This window comes from Leptodactylus fuscus, chromosome 5 (assembly GCF_031893055.1).
Source record: "Leptodactylus fuscus isolate aLepFus1 chromosome 5, aLepFus1.hap2, whole genome shotgun sequence".
NCBI classification, from domain to species: Eukaryota; Metazoa; Chordata; class Amphibia; order Anura; family Leptodactylidae; genus Leptodactylus; species Leptodactylus fuscus.
The window spans coordinates 173,939,381-173,960,528 of record NC_134269.1 but is presented as its reverse complement, the minus strand read 5'-3'; the positions used below and the strand labels follow the sequence as shown (position 1 = coordinate 173,960,528).

Sequence of the window (21,148 nt, the reverse complement as noted above, 5' to 3'; positions counted from 1 at the left end):
CATTGACTTCAATGGGTTCCGCGCAGAAAATGGAACCCATTGAAGTCAATGGGAGACTTTTTATCAATGCCAATTCTGCTGCGAGTTGTCATGGCAGAATCTGCAGCACTTTACTTCATGTGAATGCCCCCTAAGGGTTAGTTCACACAGCAGAAATCTTTTCTGCCGTGTGACTTTTCCGCAACGGGATGTCGATGCAGTGCACTGGCATCCCATCGTGGCATCCCGCTCCTGACTAGGCCTGAATGAATGGGCCTAAGCACAAGGGTGTCTCCAGCCACAGAATGTGTGGGAACATAGGGCATGCCGCTTCTTTTTCCCGCTAGCTGAAAAAAATAGCTAACGGGGGGGAAAAACAAGTGACTGCCATTGAAATGAATGGGAGATATTTTTGCTAGAAAATATCACAGAAACGGGTTGGCAACACTCCAAGATAAGATTAAGAATTAACTTTTATTCCATATTCTTTTTTTAAAAAAATACACCAGGTACAAAGAAGTGAAAAAATAAAGAAAAAAGAAAAAAAGAGATTTAAAAACAGGTTTCACAAACAGTTCCGAAACGAGTAGGAGCTTCTTAAACCTCTTTTTTTCTTTATTTTTTCACTTCTTTGTACCTGGTGTATTTTTTGAAAAAAGAATATGGAATAAAAGTTAATTCTTAATCTTATCTCAGAGTGTTGCCAACCCGTTACTGTGATATTTTCTGGAGATTACCTACACTTTCCAAGTCTGGAGGAGGGATTTGTGCACCCCGAAGCCATGTTACAACTAAAACGGTGAGCTCCAACTTTTTCTTCAGCTTTTTTTGAGATATTATTGCTACCTGGTTTTGAGACAGATTCCACGTCAAAATCCGATTACAAAAAACTCCATGTGAACATACCCTAATACACATAGTACTCTAATACACAGAGGAAAAATATGTAAATCAAAGATTAGCAACTACAAAGCTAATAAAATTTAAGATACATTTAAACCAATATTTCACATAGTCATATAATGCATTAAAAAAGTGGCCAAATTCTGTAAGGTGCCATGTTTTATATGGAAATGAGTTGACAGGTTGTTTACAGATACAGTAAGGGGAATTTATTATCCCATATACGCCAATTTTATGGCATAGATGGGTGATAATGTAGAACATCTTTGGCTCAAGGCCCTTTCTTGTGCCACATCTGCCTTTGTGCACCTTGCCTTCCACTCTCTTTGAAAGTGGTGGAGAGAAGGGCAGACTGGGATGGGAAAACTTTGGCCTAACATATTTATTATAATCCACACAAGAAAACTGGTATGAGTGATTCAGAAAATCTGCACAACGTCCTGACTTGTGTAAATTTCCATTCTGGCATGTGGGTGAGCTTGTGATTTATTAAAAGGATGGCGCTTCTTAATAATGTATGTACTCCTCGCACCAGTGGGAGCCCTTAGTAATACTAGCAGAGGAGATATAAAAGTATTAATAAATTCTACCAGTATCTTGGAAAATTTGCTCATCCACAGAAGTGATCAATCTCTGTCCAAAATTAAAGGGACCCTGCCAGGTGATATTGTATGGAGGGATACAGCTCTGATTCCAAGCAGTGGAGTTAGGGTCCCAACCCGTCTCTGAATATAAGGATGAACTCCACACAATTGATAGTATTTAGAGATGAGCGAACAGTAAAATGTTCGAGGTTCGATATTCGTTTTGAGTAGCCCCTCAATATTCAACCACTCGAATCGAATATCGAACCCTATTATAGTCTATGGGGGGAAAATGCTCGTTTCAGGGGTAGGCAACATTCAATCAAATTATACTTACCCAGTCCACGAGTGAGTGTCGGGCTGGATCCTCCGAGCAGTCTTCTCCTTGCAGCGTCCCCATGGCATCTTCCGGCTCTTCATTCACTCTGCCAGGCATCAGGCCTGGGCAGAGCTGACTGCGCATGCCTGCACTACAAGCGGACATGCGCTGTCAGCTCTGCCCAGGCCCGATGCCTGGCAGAGTGAATGAAGAGCCGGAAGACGCCGCAGGGAAGCTGCACGGAGAAGACTTCTAAAGGTAGGAGAAGAACCAGCGTTGATTGGCCGACTGTATAGCATTCGGCCAATCAATGCTGGTTCTGCATCAAACTTTTACATTCGAATAGCGAGTGGTACTCGATTGAGTACGAGTATTTCGAATACCGTAGTATTCGATCGAATACCTACTCGATCGAGTACTACTCGCTTATCTCTAGTTTTTATCTGCGCTCAGTAAAATGGTCTTTCAAAAACACAGTCTAATCTTTTCACATTTTGTAAGGGTTTCTTTTTTTTTTTTCTTTTTTTTTTTTTTTACTATTTTCCAAGAATATCCACTTAACAGCAATATGACAGGTTCAAAGGCAGTCCCAAAATGGAAGTGATGGTGCTTGTCTGACTGAAGACTGACAAAGATGTTTAGAATTGAATTTTGTGCTCATTAAGAAATGCCAGAATGACAGCTCAGGAAACACGGCTCTTATATTCATTTTAGAAGGAAATATCATTTATGGGCTTCAGCAGTGTAATCTGCTTCCCACAGTGCTGGAGAAAAGCAAATCCAGTTCTGCAGGACTAACTTCTTAGCCGCTAAATATAAGACATTTAATCATATGAAGCATACTGATTTCTATCAATCTTGCTGTCAGTCTGTCTGGGCCTACCGGAACATAGTGATACAAAATTTAAGGCAATTTTTTAGTTGAATACTTAGAACTTCTACAGTATTAACCCCTATTTCATTTTGTCTTTTACCCCCTGCCTTCAAAAGGTCGGAATTTTTTGAGTAAAGCCTTATTTTTGAGGAACAAATTGTACTTTGTAATTGTACCATTTAATATTCTTTTTGTTCAATGTACTAGGAAGCTGGAAAAAAATTCGGAATGGGGTTGACTTAGAAATAAAACTGCATTTGGCATGGTCGCAACAATACAAAATGTGTATACTTTATGTTTTAATACCTTTACAAAAAAACAAAAAAATTTCAAATGTTAAAAATGTATTTTAGCAATGATTTTTAGAGATGAGCGAGTAGTATTCGATCGAGTAGGTATTTGATCAAATACTACGGTATTCGAAATCCTCGTATTCGATCGAGTACCACGCGATATTCGAATGGAAAAGTTCGATGCAGAACCAGCATTGATTGGCCGAATGCCATACAGTCGGCCAATCAACGCTGGTTCTTCTCCTACCTTTAGAAGTCTTCTCCGTGCAGAGTCCCCGCGGCATCTTCTGGCTCTGAATTCACTCTGCCAGGCATCGGGCCTGGGCAGAGCCGACTGCGCATGTCCGCTTGTAGTGCGGGCATGCGCAGTCGGCTCTGCCCAGGCCCGATGCCTGGCAGAGTGAATTCAGAGCCGGAAGGTGCCGCGGGGACTCTGCACGGAGAAGACTTCTCGGAGGATCCAGCCCGACCCTCACTCGTCGACTTGGTAAGTATAATTTGATCGAATGTTGCCTACCCCTGAAACGAGCATTTTCCCCCCATAGAGTATAATAGGGTTCGATATTCAATTTGAGTGGTCGAATATTGAGGGGCTACTCGAAACGAATATCGAATCTCGAACATTTTACTGTTCGCTCATCTCTAATGATTTTAGGTTTTAGATTTTAACACGTTCTGTGACTGTCCATAGGAAACCATAATAGATGACTGGGCCAAGATGAGACAGATCAAGTGGAAAGGGGCCATTTGTATGGAGTTGACTAATGGGTTTCATGGGTGTAAAGGGAGTAGGTCACATAAAGCATGTAGCAAATTAAATTCTGTTTCTTCACAGATAGATAAGGCTTTCCTCCATTAAAGTTTGTGCTTCCATAGCCTCCACATTCATTTATTTCACAATATGCAATCGAGCAGTTTGGAGCATCGAAAGCGGCTCCATTGCTGAAAACAGCCATGCCCCACAATGCTCTAATACACAGTGTGAATGCAGAAACACAGAGTCAGGCAAGATTTCAGCACCACTCCCTAGCTCTGTCCCTCAAGGGAAGGAGGGGGAAGGAGAGCATATTAAAGCATCAGGGAACACAGAAGTTTGAAGGAACAGAGCCAGCCTCAGATTATTCAACTGCATATTAGGAAATTTACAGGGGCAAATGAAGGATACCATGGGCCACGAATCGCCCCCCCCCCCCCCACACACACACTAAAGATTCCTGTGGCAAAATAATGTCCTATAGCAGCCTCCATACAGTATAATGTCTCATAGTGGCCAATTCATAGAGTATATTGTCCCATAGTGGCCTCCATACAGTATAATGTCCCATAGTGGCCCCTTCATAGAGTATAATGTCCTATAGTGGCCTCCATACAGTATAATGTCCCATAGTGGCCTCCATACAGTATAATGTCCCATAGTAGCCTCCATACAGTGTAATGTCCCATAGTGGCCCCTTCATAGAGTATAATGTCCCATAGTGGCCTCCATACAGTATAATGTCTCATAGCGACCTCCATACAGTATAGTGTCCCATAGTGGCCCCTTCATAGAGTATAATGTCCCATAGTGGCCTCCATACAGTATAATGTCTCATAGCGACCTCCATACAGTATAATCTCCCATAGTGGCCCCTTCATAGAGTATAATGTCCCATAGTGGCCTCCATACAGTATAATGTCCCATAGTGGCCTCCATACAGTATAATGTCCCATAGTGGCCCCTTCATAGAGTATAATGTCCCATAGAGGCCCCTTCACGCTATACAAGTTTCATAGCGGCTCTCTATGCAGTGTAATGTTTCCTAAGGGACCCCATAAAGTATAAATTCCCCTAGTGGCACCTCCACACAGCACTATGTCCCATAGTGTGCCATAATGGAGTATACATAGAGTTCTTTGAACGGGTTCTCGTAATGAACTTTCCAAAAATTTTGAGTTTGACCAAAGACTACATTTTTGGAGTTCCCCACCCAGAAACTAGTAATATACTTTGAGTTCTCTTTAGATAATAAGTGGAGGCCCAAGAGAGGTAAGTAAACTTATCAAACAGCGTTACTCACCTCCCTGCTGATTCTAGATGAATGAAGGGTCAGACCATTGGATTCCAAGTTTCCTTATCACTTTGTTCTCAGGTAATATAAGCCACCTGGAGGTGTCTGACAGCAGAACAGAGCACATGCAGCCGAGGGGGTTGGGAGAAGATAGTTGGCAACTAAATTAATGTTTGGCTGGCATTGCTTTAAAATCTATGGCCGTCTTACGTCTCGGATAAAGGAGAATCCCAACAATGATCTCTCGCGTTCTGATAATTTGAACAGAATTTTTATCATCTGCACAATGCAATACACTATATAGTCCAGGATTAAAGAAATGTCCGTGCAGCATTTTTCTCACATGTACTTCGGCACATAAAGTGCTTGTATTACATTGAAATACACATGAAATATTTCTACAACTGGCGTCCCATTGATTTGAATGGGAAATATGTTCAGACTATGCAGCGATAATAAGATGCTCATTTCTCTTGAAGTACACGTCATAAATCAAAGCATTTACGATAGGCAGTGTGAACATACCCTAAGGGTAATGTTTTTGTCATTTCTGTTTTCTACTTCTGATGAAAGAGGAAGATAGAAAGAGACAGGAAGTTATATTGCTGAATATGTTACATCGACACCAAAGTAGTCATCATTCACACACTCCATCCTAAGAATGAATCGCTCTATAAAAAAAATCCCAGGAATCTAAGTGCGCTTTGTGCGGCAGAAAATATTTTGCAGGCTTTGCCCTCTGGTTATAGATCATATCTTCTGTTCTATGCTGCTGACACATCTGACCTCACCTGGCAAGTAATTGTGCACCTGAAGAAGAGCCTGTGGAGCTCGAAACGCGTTGTGCAGTACGTTTTTGTCCAATAAAGGTCATATATTTTATTCACCTTGTCGAGACTTCAATCTGTGGACCAGAGAGTGCAGACGATCATCTATAGCCGTTGGCCTCATTCCTTCTGTTCTATGCTGCGTCCACTTTATGTCACAATATAATGCCAAACCAGCACCGATGTCAGCTTGTATCAATATCAAAAAATATAAGTTTTAATAAGTCAATTTAACATGTCTTGTTCAAGTAAAAAAAAAATCTTTAAAGGGAGTAGTACCAGTACAAGTTCAATTCCACAGTACATTCACAATGTCATGTATCTTATAAATATATAAGACGATATAATGCCCTGTTATACTCACACAGCACACAATATACTGCTCTCGTTATGCCCACACTCAGTATAATACCCTTTTATACTAGCATACAGTATAAAGTTCTCTTTATGTCCCAGCACTGTTTAATGCATCCTTAGTTCCCCCCATAGTATAATGCTCCAGTATACCAACAAAGCATAATGTCTAGAGAGCCGGTGGTGGGCTTTACTCATAGTCCACTCCCTCCCGACTAGGCCCATTCATTTGGAATCGTGAAGAAGCAAGGGGTCCGCAGTCTTTCCGGCTCAATAAAAAATAGCTTTGAATGGTACATTAAAATCGAAACAAAGTCCACAGTACACACTATATATAGTGAAAAGTTAGGAAAGCACAAAAAATGTGAGAAAAAGCTAAAAAAAACTCCAACACGTTTTGAGGTTTTCTCACCTCTTAGTCATTCATTTGGGCCTAATTTAGAGCGGCCACCTCAAAATCTGGTTCAAAAAACCCCGTGTGAACCCGCCTAAGACTGTCTAACGCTGGGTTCACACCAGTGTTCGATCTCCGTTCTCAGGTTTTCATCTTCTGCCGACAGAAGACGGAAACCTGTCAGACCGGGTCCAGCCGTGAGCGCCGGTGAGTGTTTTATGTTCTCTGCGGCGTTTTTTTTAAACCGGACACAAAGTACTGCATGTCTGACTCTGTGTCCGGTTAAAAAAAAACGGTTTTGCCGCAGAGAGCATAAAACGCTCACCGGCGCTCACGGCCGGACACTTTTCAAACCCATTCAAATGAATGGTTTGAAAATGAATACAGGTTTCCGTCTCCTGCCCAGTTTCAGGCAGGAAACGGAAACATGTAGAACGGAGACCGGGCGCAGATGTGAACGAGCCCTAAGTCAAAGCAAGCATGGCACCCATCCTACTGATTTGGAACACTATGGAAAATGCATGGGTATGCAGCAGCAACCTTATTGCGAAGAGGGTTCTGGAGTCGATCCTACCTCCTGATCTGTTATGGGTGACCTACAGAATCCTAAGGATAATTCATCCATATAAAACTCAGAAAAACCTATTTGAGGCTAAGGCCCCACGGGACATCCTGCAGCAATAAAGAACTGCGGGAAAAAAACACAGCGGCAATGAATCACGGTTCTTTAGTGCTTTAGACAGAAAGTTTGCTGAGTTTTCATATGTGTACATTTTGTTACAATTAAGGGGACACCGCCGTCGTTTCCGTAGATACAACTGACATGCTGCGATTTCCAAAATCTTGTAAGTTTTTGAAATCGCGGAGTGTCCGCACGACAATTTTTACCACAAAGTGGGCATGGGCTTGAATCCCATCCACTTTGCCTGTACTGTAAGACGTTTCCGCCGCAGGCAAATCGCGGCATATCCGGCCCGTGGGATCCCGGCCAAAGGCTAGTGCTGGATTTAGTTTACTGGCTTTAGATTGAAGAAAATACGTCCATTTGACTTATTTTTCATGCAAAGAGTTAGTGTTAGCCAAAGCTACTAAGCTGATTCCTTCTGCCATGTCTCTAAAGATGAAAATGGAAAAGTGTGAGGATTGGTTACGATGAGTAACCCGGACAGTCCCGGTCTGCACAGTAGGCGGTCCATATGTCTCATATAATTACAGGAATAACTCTCCCAGAATAATAATTGAAACAAATTAGATAGTCTTTGCTCTCTGTCTAACTTCTGATGTCTCCCATCCATTGCTATCTTTTTCCCTGGCTGAATATGATATGAATTGCATTATTTTAATACCAGTAGCCCCAGTGTCACATTGATAAATAGCCTGCCAGGATTATATTCTGTGTCCTTGAAGAGGCATTTCAATAGAAGTAATATAACAATGAAGACCGTAGTAGAACACTTACAGTCTTGATGCAGCAGCAGGTTGTGACAGGAATAAAGTGAATTCCAAAGTTGGCCGGATAACTGGGATATTTGCCAATGCACCAGAAGCTGTCATGGAAAGATATATATAGCAATGATTTCCCTTCTAACACATGGAACTAGAAAGCCAGCTAAAGGATGTGTTTGTGTGTCTGCATTTTCTTAAGGTTTGGAGCATGATTACCATACTGATATTTTAATGTATCTAAACTATCACTGCACATGCAAAGGGTTAAAACATTGGGATATACAGTATTAGTACATTGGGACATATAGTATTAGTGCATTGGGACATATAATATTAGTGCATTGGGACACATAGTATTAGTACATTGGGACATATAGTATTAGTGCATTGGGACATATAATATTAGTACATTGGGACATATAGTATTAGTGCATTGGGACATATAATATTAGTACATTGGGACATATAGTATTAGTACATTGGGACATATAGTATTAGTGCATTGGGACATATAATATTAGTACATTGGGACATATAATATTAGTACATTGGGACATACACTCACCGGCCACTTTATTAGGTACACCATGCTAGTAACGGGTTGGACCCCCTTTTGCCTTCAGAACTGCCTCAATTCTTCGTGGCATAGATACAACAAGGTGCTGGAAGCATTCCTCAGAGATTTTGGTCCATATTGACATGATGGCATCACACAGTTGCCGCAGATTTGTCGGCTGCACATCCATGATGCGAATCTCCCGTTCCACCACATCCCAAAGATGCTCTATTGGATTGAGATCTGGTGACTGTGGAGGCCATTGGAGTACAGTGAACTCATTGTCATGTTCAAGAAACCAGTCTGAGATGATTCCAGCTTTATGACATGGCATTGCATTATCCTGCTGAAAGTAGCCATCAGATGTTGGGTACATTGTGGTCATAAAGGGATGGACATGGTCAGCAACAATACTCTGGTAGGCTTTGGCGTTGCAACGATGCTCAATTGGTACCAAGGGGCCCATAGAGTGCCAAGAAAATATTCCCCACACCATGACACCACCACCACCAGCCTGAACCGTTGATACAAGGCAGGATGGATCCATGCTTTCATGTTGTTGACGCCAAATTCTGACCCTACCATCCGAATGTCGCAGCAGAAATCGAGACTCATCAGACCAGGCAACGTTTTTCCAATCTTCAATTGTCCAATTTCGATGAGCTTGTGCAAATTGTAGCCTCAGTTTCCTGTTCTTAGCTGAAAGGAGTGGCACCCGGTGTGGTCTTCTGCTGCTGTAGCCCATCTGCCTCAAAGTTCGACGTACTGTGCGTTCAGAGATGCTCTTCTGGCTACCTTGGTTGTAACGGGTGGCTATTTGAGTCACTGTTGCCTTTCTATCAGCTCGAACCAGTCTGGCCATTCTCCTCTGACCTCTGGCATCAACAACGCATTTCCGCCCACAGAACTGCCGCTCACTGGATGTTTTTTCTTTTTCGGACCATTCTCTGTAAACCCTAGAGATGGTTGTGCGTGAAAATCCCAGTAGATCAGCAGGTTCTGAAATAGTCAGACCAGCCCTTCTGGCAACAACAACCATGCCACGTTCAAAGGCACTCAAATCACCTTTCTTCCCCATACTGATGCTCGGTTTGAACTGCAGGAGATTGTCTTGACCATGTCTACATGCCTAAATGCACTGAGTTGCCGCCATGTGATTGGCTGATTAGAAATTAAGTGTTAACGAGCAGTTGGACAGGTGTACCTAATAAAGTGGCCGGTGAGTGTATAGTATTAGTGCATTGGGACATATAGTATTAGTACATTGGGACATATAGTATTAGTGCATTGGGACATATAGTATTAGTGCATTGGGACATATAGTATTAGTGCATTGGGACATATAGTATTAGTGCATTGGGACATATAGTATTAGTACATTGGGACATATAGTATTAGTGCATTGGGACATATAGTATTAGTGCATTGGGACATATAGCATTAGTGCATTGGGACATATAGCATTAGTGCATTGGGACATATAGCATTAGTGCATTGGGACATATAGCATTAGTGCATTGGGACATATAATATTAGTACATTGGGACATACACTATTACCGATAAGCACTCATATTCTAATAGTAATGGTCGGAATAGATGAAAGCTCTGACCCTAATTTTTTAGATATCATGGTCAGCAATGATATGCACAGGGGAATGTGGTTCTGTACAATTTGCGGGTCAATAAACCAATTGTCCCTACTCTTTACTTTTTTCAAACATTAGGCTGGGGTTAGGAGGAATAAAATATCAGTCAGAAAATATGTGTTAATATTAAAGGGATTCTATCATTAAAATCACATTTTTTTCTCGATCACACATAGTAATAGCCTTAAGAAAGGCTTTTCTTCTCCTACCTTTAGATGTCTTTTCTGCGCCGCCGTTTGGTAGAAATCCCGATTTTCATCTGTATGCAAATGAGTTCTCTTGCAGCACTGGGGGCGGTCCCCAGTGCTCAAACAGGACTGGGAGCATCCCCAGTGCTGCAAGAGGAATCTCTAGCGTCGCCTCCATCTTCATCAGGAACGACCTCTCTGCACGTCTTCTTCCGGAGCTGGTTTCAAACTTTTATGCATGCGCAGAATGCGTATGCCCACAGAGTGCGCATGACCACAGGCCACAAGAAAATGTTCGTTTACACCAGCTTACTGTGTAAGCGGCCACAAGAAAATGACCGCTTACACAGCTTACTTACTGTGTAAGTGGCCATTTTTCTTGTGGCCACGGGCATGTGCAGTCTGCTCTGCCCAAGGCCAGAGGCCTAGAAGATTGAAACCCAGGACGGAAGAAGACACAGGGAAAGGGCGTTCCAGAAGAAGATGGAGGAGGCACTGGAGATTTCTCTCTCAGCATTGGGGATGACCCCAGTGCTGTGACAGAACTCATTTGTATACTGACCAAAACCGGAATTTCTACTGAACGGCGGCGCGGAGAAGACATCTAAAGGTAGGAGAAGAATAGCCCTTCTTAAGGTTATTCCTACGTGTGATCGAGAAAAAATTTGATTGTAATGATAGAATCCCTTTAATATTTAAAAGTCCATGTAGACATGATCTAATTTCTCCATCCTTTTGGTACTTCCATGAAATATTTTAGGATTGTACATTTACATACAGTACAATCTGCTTTACCAGCATTTTAAAAAACATGTTAGAGGATTCAAAAACTTACAAAGAGAATTTAAGTAAAATTATTTCAATTATATAGAAGTTTAATTTTTCTTTGCATATAAGTTTTATCTTTCTGTAAAACCTGTCAAAGTAGTTGGAAATGTTCCTAAAATGCACCTCTTGGAGAACTCACCTAACACTTTGATAATGACAATGCTAGGAAACCGAGGTTTGATATACTTGTATTAAGGCTTCTTCACACTCACCTTCTTTTCAACAAATGAAAGAAGGAAGGAAAAACTGGATGTGTTTGAAGTGTTTTTAATGCCCTTGCTTATTTTTTGACATTTTGTACAAGTGTTTTTTCTGGTGTTTCTGAAGAACTTAAGTGAAAAAAAAAAAATAACCATATGGTACTTAGAACATTCTACATTTGGAAAAAAAACCCCTCCACTATCCCTAATAAAATGAGTGTGAAAACGGAGACAATTTTGTCTGGTTTTCACAGGCGTTTTCCTACACAGTCATGTGAATATAGCCTAAAATTTAGGCAGTATTTGAGATCTAAAAAAGAAGTGAAAATGACTGAAACTTAGCAAAGTGCTGTTTGTAAAAACAATCTTAGGCCGCGGCCCCGTGGGCCAAAAACGCCGCGATTTGCCTGCAGCAGAAACGACGCAGGAAAAATCGTGGCGTTTTACAGTAACTGCAAAGTGGATAAGATTCTTGCGAATCCCATGCCCACTTAGCGGTAAAGACCACAGCATGGACACGCTATTAGAGATGAGCGAACAGTGTTCTATCGAACTCATGTTCGATCGGATATTAGGCTGTTCGGCATGTTCGAATCGAATCGAACACCGCGTGGTAAAGTGCGCCATTACTCGATTCCCCTCCCACCTTCCCTGGCGCCTTTTTTGCTCCAATAACAGCGCAGGGTAGGTGGGACAGGAACTACGACACCGGTGACGTTGAAAAAAGTAGGCAAAACCCATTGGCTGCCGAATACATGTGACCTCTAATTTAAAAGAACAGCGCCGCCCAGGTTCGCGTCATTCTGAGCTTGCAATTCACCGAGGACGGAGGTTTCCGTCCAGCTAGCTAGGGCTTAGATTCTGGGTAGGCAGGGACAGGCTAGGATAGGAAGGAGAAGACAACCAACAGCTCTTGTAAGAGCTAAATTCCAGGGAGAAGCTTGTCAGTGTAACGTGGCACTGACAGGCTCAATCGCCGCAACCCAGCTTTCCCAGGATCCTGAATGGAATACACTGTCAGTGTATTCCCGTATACCCGATATATACCCCGATACCCGTTCCAACGGTGTGCCCCCCCACCTTCACCCCAGAAATACCCTGCAAGTCCCCTAGCAATAGAATTGGGGCTATATACACCCACAATTTTTACTACTGGTATACAGTGCCATTGTCTGACTGGGAATTCAAAGAATATATTGGGAATACAAATACCCTCATTTCTTGCTACTGCCATATAGTGCCAGTGTCTGACTGGGAATTCAAAGAATATATTGGGGTTACGTGCACCCACAATTTTTACTACTGGTATACAGTGCCATTGTCTGACTGGGAATTCAAAGAATATATTGGGAATACAAATACCCTCATTTCTTGCTACTGCCATATAGTGCCAGTGTCTGACTGGGAATTCAAAGAATATATTGGGGTTACGTGCACCCACAATTTTTACTACTGGTATACAGTGCCATTGTCTGACTGGGAATTCAAAGAATATATTGGGAATACAAATACCCTCATTTCTTGCTACTGCCATATAGTGCCAGTGTCTGACTGGGAATTCAAAGAATATATTGGGGTTATAAATACCCTCATTTCTTGCTACTGCCATATAGTGCCAGTTTCTGACTGGTAATTCAAAGAATATATTGGGGTTACGTGCACCCACAATTTTTACTACTGGTATACAGTGCCATTGTCTGACTGGGAATTCAAAGAATATATTGGGAATACAAATACCCTCATTTCTTGCTACTGCCATATAGTGCCAGTGTCTGACTGGGAATTCAAAGAATATATTGGGGTTACGTGCACCCACAATTTTTACTACTGGTATACAGTGCCATTGTCTGACTGGGAATTCAAAGAATATATTGGGGTTATAAATACCCTCATTTCTTGCTACTGCCATATAGTGCCAGTTTCTGACTGGTAATTCAAAGAATATATTGGGGTTACGTGCACCCACAATTTTTACTACTGGTATACAGTGCCATTGTCTGACTGGGAATTCAAAGAGTATATTGGGAATACAAATACCCTCATTTCTTGCTACTGCCATATAGTGCCAGTTTCTGACTGGTAATTCAAAGAATATATTGGGGTTACGTGCACCCACAATTTTTACTACTGGTATACAGTGCCATTGTCTGACTGGGAATTCAAAGAATATATTGGGGTTATAAATACCCTCATTTCTTGCTACTGCCATATAGTGCCAGTTTCTGACTGGTAATTCAAAGAATATATTGGGGTTACGTGCACCCACAATTTTTACTACTGGTATACAGTGCCATTGTCTGACTGGGAATTCAAAGACTATATTGGGGTTATAAATACCCTCATTTCTTGCTACTGCCATATAGTGCCAGTTTCTGACTGGTAATTCAAAGAATATATTGGGGTTACGTGCACCCACAATTTTTACTACTGGTATACAGTGCCATTGTCTGACTGGGAATTCAAAGAGTATATTGGGAATACAAATACCCTCATTTCTTGCTACTGCCATATAGTGCCAGTTTCTGACTGGGAATTCAAAGAATATATTGGGGTTACGTGCACCCACAATTTTTACTACTGGTATACAGTGCCATTGTCTGACTGGGAATTTAAAGAGTATATTGGGAATACAAATACCCTCATTTCTTGCTACTGCCATATAGTGCCAGTGTCTGACTGGGAATTCAAAGAATATATTGGGGTTACGTGCACCCACAATTTTTACTACTGGTATACAGTGCCATTGTCTGACTGGGAATTTAAAGAGTATATTGGGAATACAAATACCCTCATTTCTTGCTACTGCCATATAGTGCCAGTTTCTGACTGGGAATTCAAAGAATATATTGGGGTTACGTGCACCCACAATTTTTACTACTGGTATACAGTGCCATTGTCTGACTGGGAATTCAAAGAATATATTGGGGTTATAAATACCCTCATTTCTTGCTACTGCCATATAGTGCCAGTTTCTGACTGGTAATTCAAAGAATATATTGGGGTTACGTGCACCCACAATTTTTACTACTGGTATACAGTGCCATTGTCTGACTGGGAATTCAAAGAGTATATTGGGAATACAAATACCCTCATTTCTTGCTACTGCCATATAGTGCCAGTTTCTGACTGGGAATTCAAAGAATATATTGGGGTTACGTGCACCCACAATTTTTACTACTGGTATACAGTGCCATTGTCTGACTGGGAATTTAAAGAGTATATTGGGAATACAAATACCCTCATTTCTTGCTACTGCCATATAGTGCCAGTGTCTGACTGGGAATTCAAAGAATATATTGGGGTTACGTGCACCCACAATTTTTACTACTGGTATACAGTGCCAATTTCTAACTAGGAATTCAAAATGCGCAAGGCTCCCGGAAAGGGACGTGGACGAGGCCGTGGGCGAGGTCGGGGGAATGGTTCTGGGGAGCAAGGTAGCAGTGAAGCCACAGGGCGTCCCGTGCCTACTCCTGTGGGGCAGCAAGCATTGCGCCACTCCACAGTGCCAGGGTTGCTTGCCACATTAACTAAACTGCAGGGTACAAACCTTAGTAGGCCCGAGAACCAGGAACAGGTCTTGCAATGGCTGTCAGAGAACGCTTACAGCACATTGTCCAGCAGCCAGTCAGACTCTGCCTCCTCTCCTCCTATTACCCAACAGTCTTGTCTTCCTTCCTCCCAAAATTCCGAAGCTTTACAGAACAATAACCCAAACTGTCCCTGCTCCCCAGAGCTGTTCTCCGCTCCTTTCATTGTCCCTCAACCTGCCTCTCCACGTCACGATTCCACGAACCTAACAGAGGAGCATCTGTGTCCAGATGCTCAAACACTAGAGTCTCCTCCATCTCCGTTCGATTTGGTGGTGGATGACCAGCAACCCACCCTCATCGACGATGATGTGACGCAGTTGCCGTCAGGGCATCCAGTTGACCGGCGCATTGTGCGGGAGGAGGAGATGAGACAGGAGTTGGAAGAGGAAGTGGTGGATGATGAGGACACTGACCCGACCTGGACAGGGGGGATGTCAAGCGGGGAAAGTAGTGTGGATGTTGAGGCAGGTGCAGCACCAAAAAGGGTAGCTAGAGGCAGAGGCAGAGGTCAGCAGCTTAGGCGAAGCCAGGCCACACCCGGAATCTCCCAAGATGTTCCAGTTCGTACCCAGCCCCGAAAAACTCCCACCTCGAGGGCACGTTTCTCGAAGGTGTGGAGTTTTTTCAAGGAATGCGCCGAGGACAGATATAGTGTTGTCTGCACAATTTGCCTCTCGAAATTGATTAGGGGCTCTGAGAAGAGCAACCTGTCCACCACTTCAATGCGCCGTCATTTGGAATCCAAGCACTGGAATCAGTGGCAGGCAGCAACGGCAGGACAAAGGCCGCCTGCCGTTCACGCCACTGCCACTGCCTCTGCCACTGCCTCTGCCTCTGCCACTGCCACTGCTGACTGTGCTGGCGATGCACTCCAGAGGACGAGCCAGGACACCACTTCATCTGCCTCCGCCACTTTGTTGACTTCTACCTCATCCTCCCCTGGTCCTGTCTTATCTCCTTCTCCTGCACCATCAAAGGCACCATCAGGCGTTTCTTTACAACAACCCACCATCTCTCAGACATTGGAGCGGCGGCAGAAATACACTGCTAACCACCCACACGCGCAAGCCTTGAACGCCAACATCGCTAAACTGCTGGCCCAGGAGATGTTGGCGTTCCGGCTTGTTGAAACTCCCGCCTTCCTGGACCTGATGGCAACTGCGGCACCTCGCTATGCCGTCCCTAGCCGTCACTACTTCTCCCGGTGTGCCGTCCCCGCCTTGCACCAGCACGTGTCACTCAACATCAGGCGGGCCCTTAGTTCCGCGCTTTGCACAAAGGTCCACTTGACCACCGACGCGTGGACAAGTGCATGCGGACAGGGACGCTACATTTCACTGACGGCACACTGGGTGAATGTAGTTGAGGCTGGGACTGCTTCCCAAACTGGCCCGGTGTACCTCGTCTCCCCGCCTAACATTCCTGGCAGGGACACGAGAAGAACACCCCCCTCCTCCTCCTCCTCTACCGCCTCCTCCTCCGCCACCGCCTCCTCCTCCGCCACCGCCTCCTCCTCCGCTGTTAGATTGACCCCAGCTACGAGTTGGAAACGTTGCAGCACTGGCGTTGGTAGACGTCAGCAGGCTGTGCTGAAGCTGATCAGCTTGGGGGACAGACAGCACACTGCCTCCGAGGTGAGGGATGCCCTCCTCGATGAGACGGCAATATGGTTTGAGCCGCTGCACCTGGGCCCAGGCATGGTCGTTTGTGATAACGGCCGGAACGTGGTAGCAGCTCTGGAGCTTGCCGGACTCCAACATGTTCCATGCCTGGCCCACGTCTTCAACCTAGTGGTGCAACGTTTCCTAAAGAGCTACCCCAATGTTCCAGAGCTACTGGTGAAAGTGCGGCGCATGTGCGCCCACTTTCGCAAGTCGACAGTAGCCGCTGCTAGCTTAAAATCTCTCCAGCAACGCCTGCATGTGCCACAACACCGGCTTTTGTGCGACGTCCCCACACGCTGGAAATCAACGTTTCAGATGTTGAATAGAGTGGTTGAGCAGCAGAGACCTTTGATGGAATACCAGCTACAAAACCCTAGGGTGCCACAAAGTCAGCTGCCTCAGTTTCACATCCATGAGTGGCCATGGATGAGAGACCTTTGTGACATCCTACGGGTCTTTGAGGAGTCCACAAGGAGGGTGAGCTCTGAGGATGCGATGGTGAGCCTTACAATCCCGCTCTTGTGTGTTCTGAGAGAATCCCTGATTGACATCAGGGATAACTCAGATCACACAGAGGAGTTAGGGATAGCATCCGATCCGTCACAGCTGGAGAGTAGGTCCACACATCTGTCCGCTTCACTGCGTTTAATGGAGGAGGAGGAGGAGGAGGAGGAGGAAGAAGAGTTGTCCGATGATGTGATGGTGATACAGGAGGCTTCCGGGCAACTTCGAATCGTCCCATTGTTGCAGCGCGGATGGGTAGACATGGAGGATGAGGAGGAAATGGAGATTGAACTTTCCGGTGGGGCCAGAGGAGTCATGCCAACTAACACTGTGGCAGACATGGCTGAGTTCATGTTGGGGTGCTTTACAACCGACAAGCGTATTGTCAAAATCATGGAGGACAACCAGTACTGGATCTTTGCTATCCTTGACCCCCGGTATAAAAACAACATCTCGTCTTTTATTCCGGTAGAGGGGAGGGCCAATCGCATCAATGCTTGCCACAGGCAATTGGTGCAGAATATGATGGAGATGTTTCCAGCATGTGACGTTGGCGGCAGGGAGGGCAGTTCCTCCAGTAGGCAACCAAGTTCTCACCGGTCCACACAAACGAGGGGCACACTGTCTAAGGTCTGGGACACCTTGATGGCACCCCCTCGCCAAAGTGCCGCCACGGAGGGTCCTAGTGTCACCAGGCGTGAGAAGTATAGGCGCATGTTGCGGGAATACCTTTCCGACCACAGCCCTGTCCTCTCCGACCCCTCTGCGCCCTACACGTATTGGGTGTCGAAGTTGGACCTGTGGCTTGAACTTGCCCTATATGCCTTGGAGGTGCTGTCCTGTCCTGCCGCCAGCGTCCTATCTGAGAGGGTGTTCAGTGCAGCCGGTGGCATCATCACTGACAAGCGCACCCGTCTGTCAGCTGAGAGTGCCGACCGGCTCACTTTGATAAAAATGAACCACCACTGGATAGAGCCTTCATTTTTGTGCCCACCTGTGTAAAGCACCCCAACATGAAACTCCATGTCTGTACTCAACCTCTCCAATTCCTCCGCATCCTCATACTCATCCACCATAAGCGTTGCACAATTCTGCTAATACTAGGCTCCCTCCAACATGATTTCCCCCAACTCTGCTGGTTAGAGGCTCCCTCCACCCTGATTTCCACCAACTCTGCTGGTTAGAGGCTCCCTCCACCCTGCTTTCCCACAACTCTGCTGGTTAGAGGCTCCTTCCACCATGAATTTGCCAAAACTGGGCTGTTTAGAGGCTCCCTCCACCATGAATTGGTCCAAACTGGGCTGGTTAGAGGCTCCCTGCACCATTAATTGGTCCAAACTGGGCTGGTTAGAGGCTCCCTCCACCATGAATTTGCCCAAACTGGGCTGTTTAGAGGCTCCCTCCACCATGAATTTGCCCAAACTGGGCTGTTTAGAGGCTCCCTCCACCATGAATTGGTCCAAACTGGGTTTTTTAGAGGCTCCCTCCACCATGAATTGGTCCAAACTGGGCTGGTTAGAGGCTCCCTCCACCATGAATTGATCCAAACTGGGGTGGTTAGAGGCTCCCTCCACCATTAATTGGTCCAAACTGGGCTGGTTAGAGGCTCCCTCCACCATTAATTGGTCCAAACTGGGCTGGTTAGAGGCTCCCTCCACCATTAATTGGTCCAAACTGGGCTGGTTAGAGGCTCCCTCCACCATGAATTTGCCCAAACTGGGCTGTTTAGAGGCTCCCTCCACCATGAATTTGCCCAAACTGGGCTGGTTAGAGGCTCCCTCCACCATGAATTGGTCCAAACTGGGGTTTTTAGAGGCTCCCTCCACCATGAATTGGTCCAAACTTGGCTGTTTAGAGGCTCCCTCCACCATTAATTGGTCCAAACTGGGCTGGTTAGAGGCTCCCTCCACCATGAATTGGTCCAAACTGGGTTTTTTAGAGGCTCCCTCCACCATGAATTTGCCCAAACTGGGCTGTTTAGAGGCTCCCTCCACCATGAATTTGCCCAAACTGGGCTGGTTAGAGGCTCCCTCCACCATGAATTGGTCCAAACTGGGGTTTTTAGAGGCTCCCTCCACCATGAATTGGTCCAAACTTGGCTGTTTAGAGGCTCCCTCCACCATGAATTGGTCCAAACTGGGGTGGTTAGAGGCTCCCTCCACCATTAATTGGTCCAAACTGGGCTGGTTAGAGGCTCCCTCCACCATTAATTGGTCCAAACTGGGCTGGTTAGAGGCTCCCTCCACCATGAATTGGTCCAAACTGGGTTTTTTAGAGGCTCCCTCCACCATGAATTTGCCCAAACTGGGCTGTTTAGAGGCTCCCTCCACCATGAATTGGTCCAAACTGGGCTGGTTAGAGGCTCCCTCCACCATGAATTTCCCAAAACTTGGCTGTTTAGAGGCTCCCTCCACCATTAATTGGTCCAAACTGGGCTGGTTAGAGGCTCCCTCCACCATGAATTGGTCCAAACTGGGGTTTTTAGAGGCTCCCTCCACCATGAATTGGTCCAAACTTGGCTGTTTAGAGGCTCCCTCCACCATGAATTGGTCCAAACTGGGGTGGTTAGAGGCTCCCTCCACCATTAATTGGTCCAAACTGGGCTGGTTAGAGGCTCCCTCCACCATTAATTGGTCCAAACTGGGCTGGTTAGAGGCTCCCTCCACCATGAATTTGCCCAAACTGGGCTGTTTAGAGGCTCCCTCCACCATGAATTTGCCCAAACTGGGCTGGTTAGAGGCTCCCTCCACCATGAATTGGTCCAAACGGGTTTTTAGAGGCTCCCTTCACCATGAATTGGTCCAAACTTGGCTGTTTAGAGGCTCCCTCCACCATGAATTGGTCCAAACTGGGTTTTTTAGAGGCTCCCTCCACCATGAATTTGCCCAAACTGGGCTGTTTAGAGGCTCCCTCCACCATGAATTTGCCCAAACTGGGCTGGTTAGAGGCTCCCTCCACCATGAATTGGTCCAAACTGGGGTTTTTAGAGGCTCCCTCCACCATGAATTGGTCCAAACTTGGCTGTTTAGAGGCTCCCTCCACCATGAATTGGTCCAAACTGGGGTGGTTAGAGGCTCCCTCCACCATTAATTGGTCCAAACTGGGCTGGTTAGAGGCTCCCTCCACCATTAATTGGTCCAAACTGGGCTGGTTAGAGGCTCCCTCCACCATGAATTGGTCCAAACTGGGTTTTTTAGAGGCTCCCTCCACCATGAATTTGCCCAAACTGGGCTGTTTAGAGGCTCCCTCCACCATGAATTGGTCCAAACTGGGCTGGTTAGAGGCTCCCTCCACCATGAATTTCCCAAAACTTGGCTGTTTAGAGGCTCCCTCCACCATTAATTGGTCCAAACTGGGCTGGTTAGAGGCTCCCTCCACCATGAATTGGTCCAAACTGGGGTTTTTAGAGGCTCCCTCCACCATGAATTGGTCCAAACTTGGCTGTTTAGAGGCTCCCTCCACCATGAATTGGTCCAAACTGGGGTGGTTAGAGGCTCCCTCCACCATTAATTGGTCCAAACTGGGCTGGTTAGAGGCTCCCTCCACCATTAATTGGTCCAAACTGGGCTGGTTAGAGGCTCCCTCCACCATGAATTTGCCCAAACTGGGCTGTTTAGAGGCTCCCTCCACCATGAATTTGCCCAAACTGGGCTGGTTAGAGGCTCCCTCCACCATGAATTGGTCCAAACGGGTTTTTAGAGGCTCCCTTCACCATGAATTGGTCCAAACTTGGCTGTTTAGAGGCTCCCTCCACCATGAATTGGTCCAAACTGGGGTGGTTAGAGGCTCCCTCCACCATTAATTGGTCCAAACTGGGCTGGTTAGAGGCTCCCTCCACCATTAATTGGTCCAAACTGGGCTGGTTAGAGGCTCCCTCCACCATGAATTGGTCCAAACTGGGGTTTTTAGAGGCTCCCTCCACCATGAATTGGTCCAAACTTGGCTG

General features: G+C 45.3%; 1 protein-coding gene across 1 annotated transcript in view; it reads left to right on the top strand.

The window, feature by feature from the left end:
- DOCK2 (dedicator of cytokinesis 2) overlaps nucleotides 1–21,148 on the top strand; it is a 522,773-nt gene that overhangs the window by 220,421 nt on the left and 281,204 nt on the right. The window lies entirely within an intron of this gene.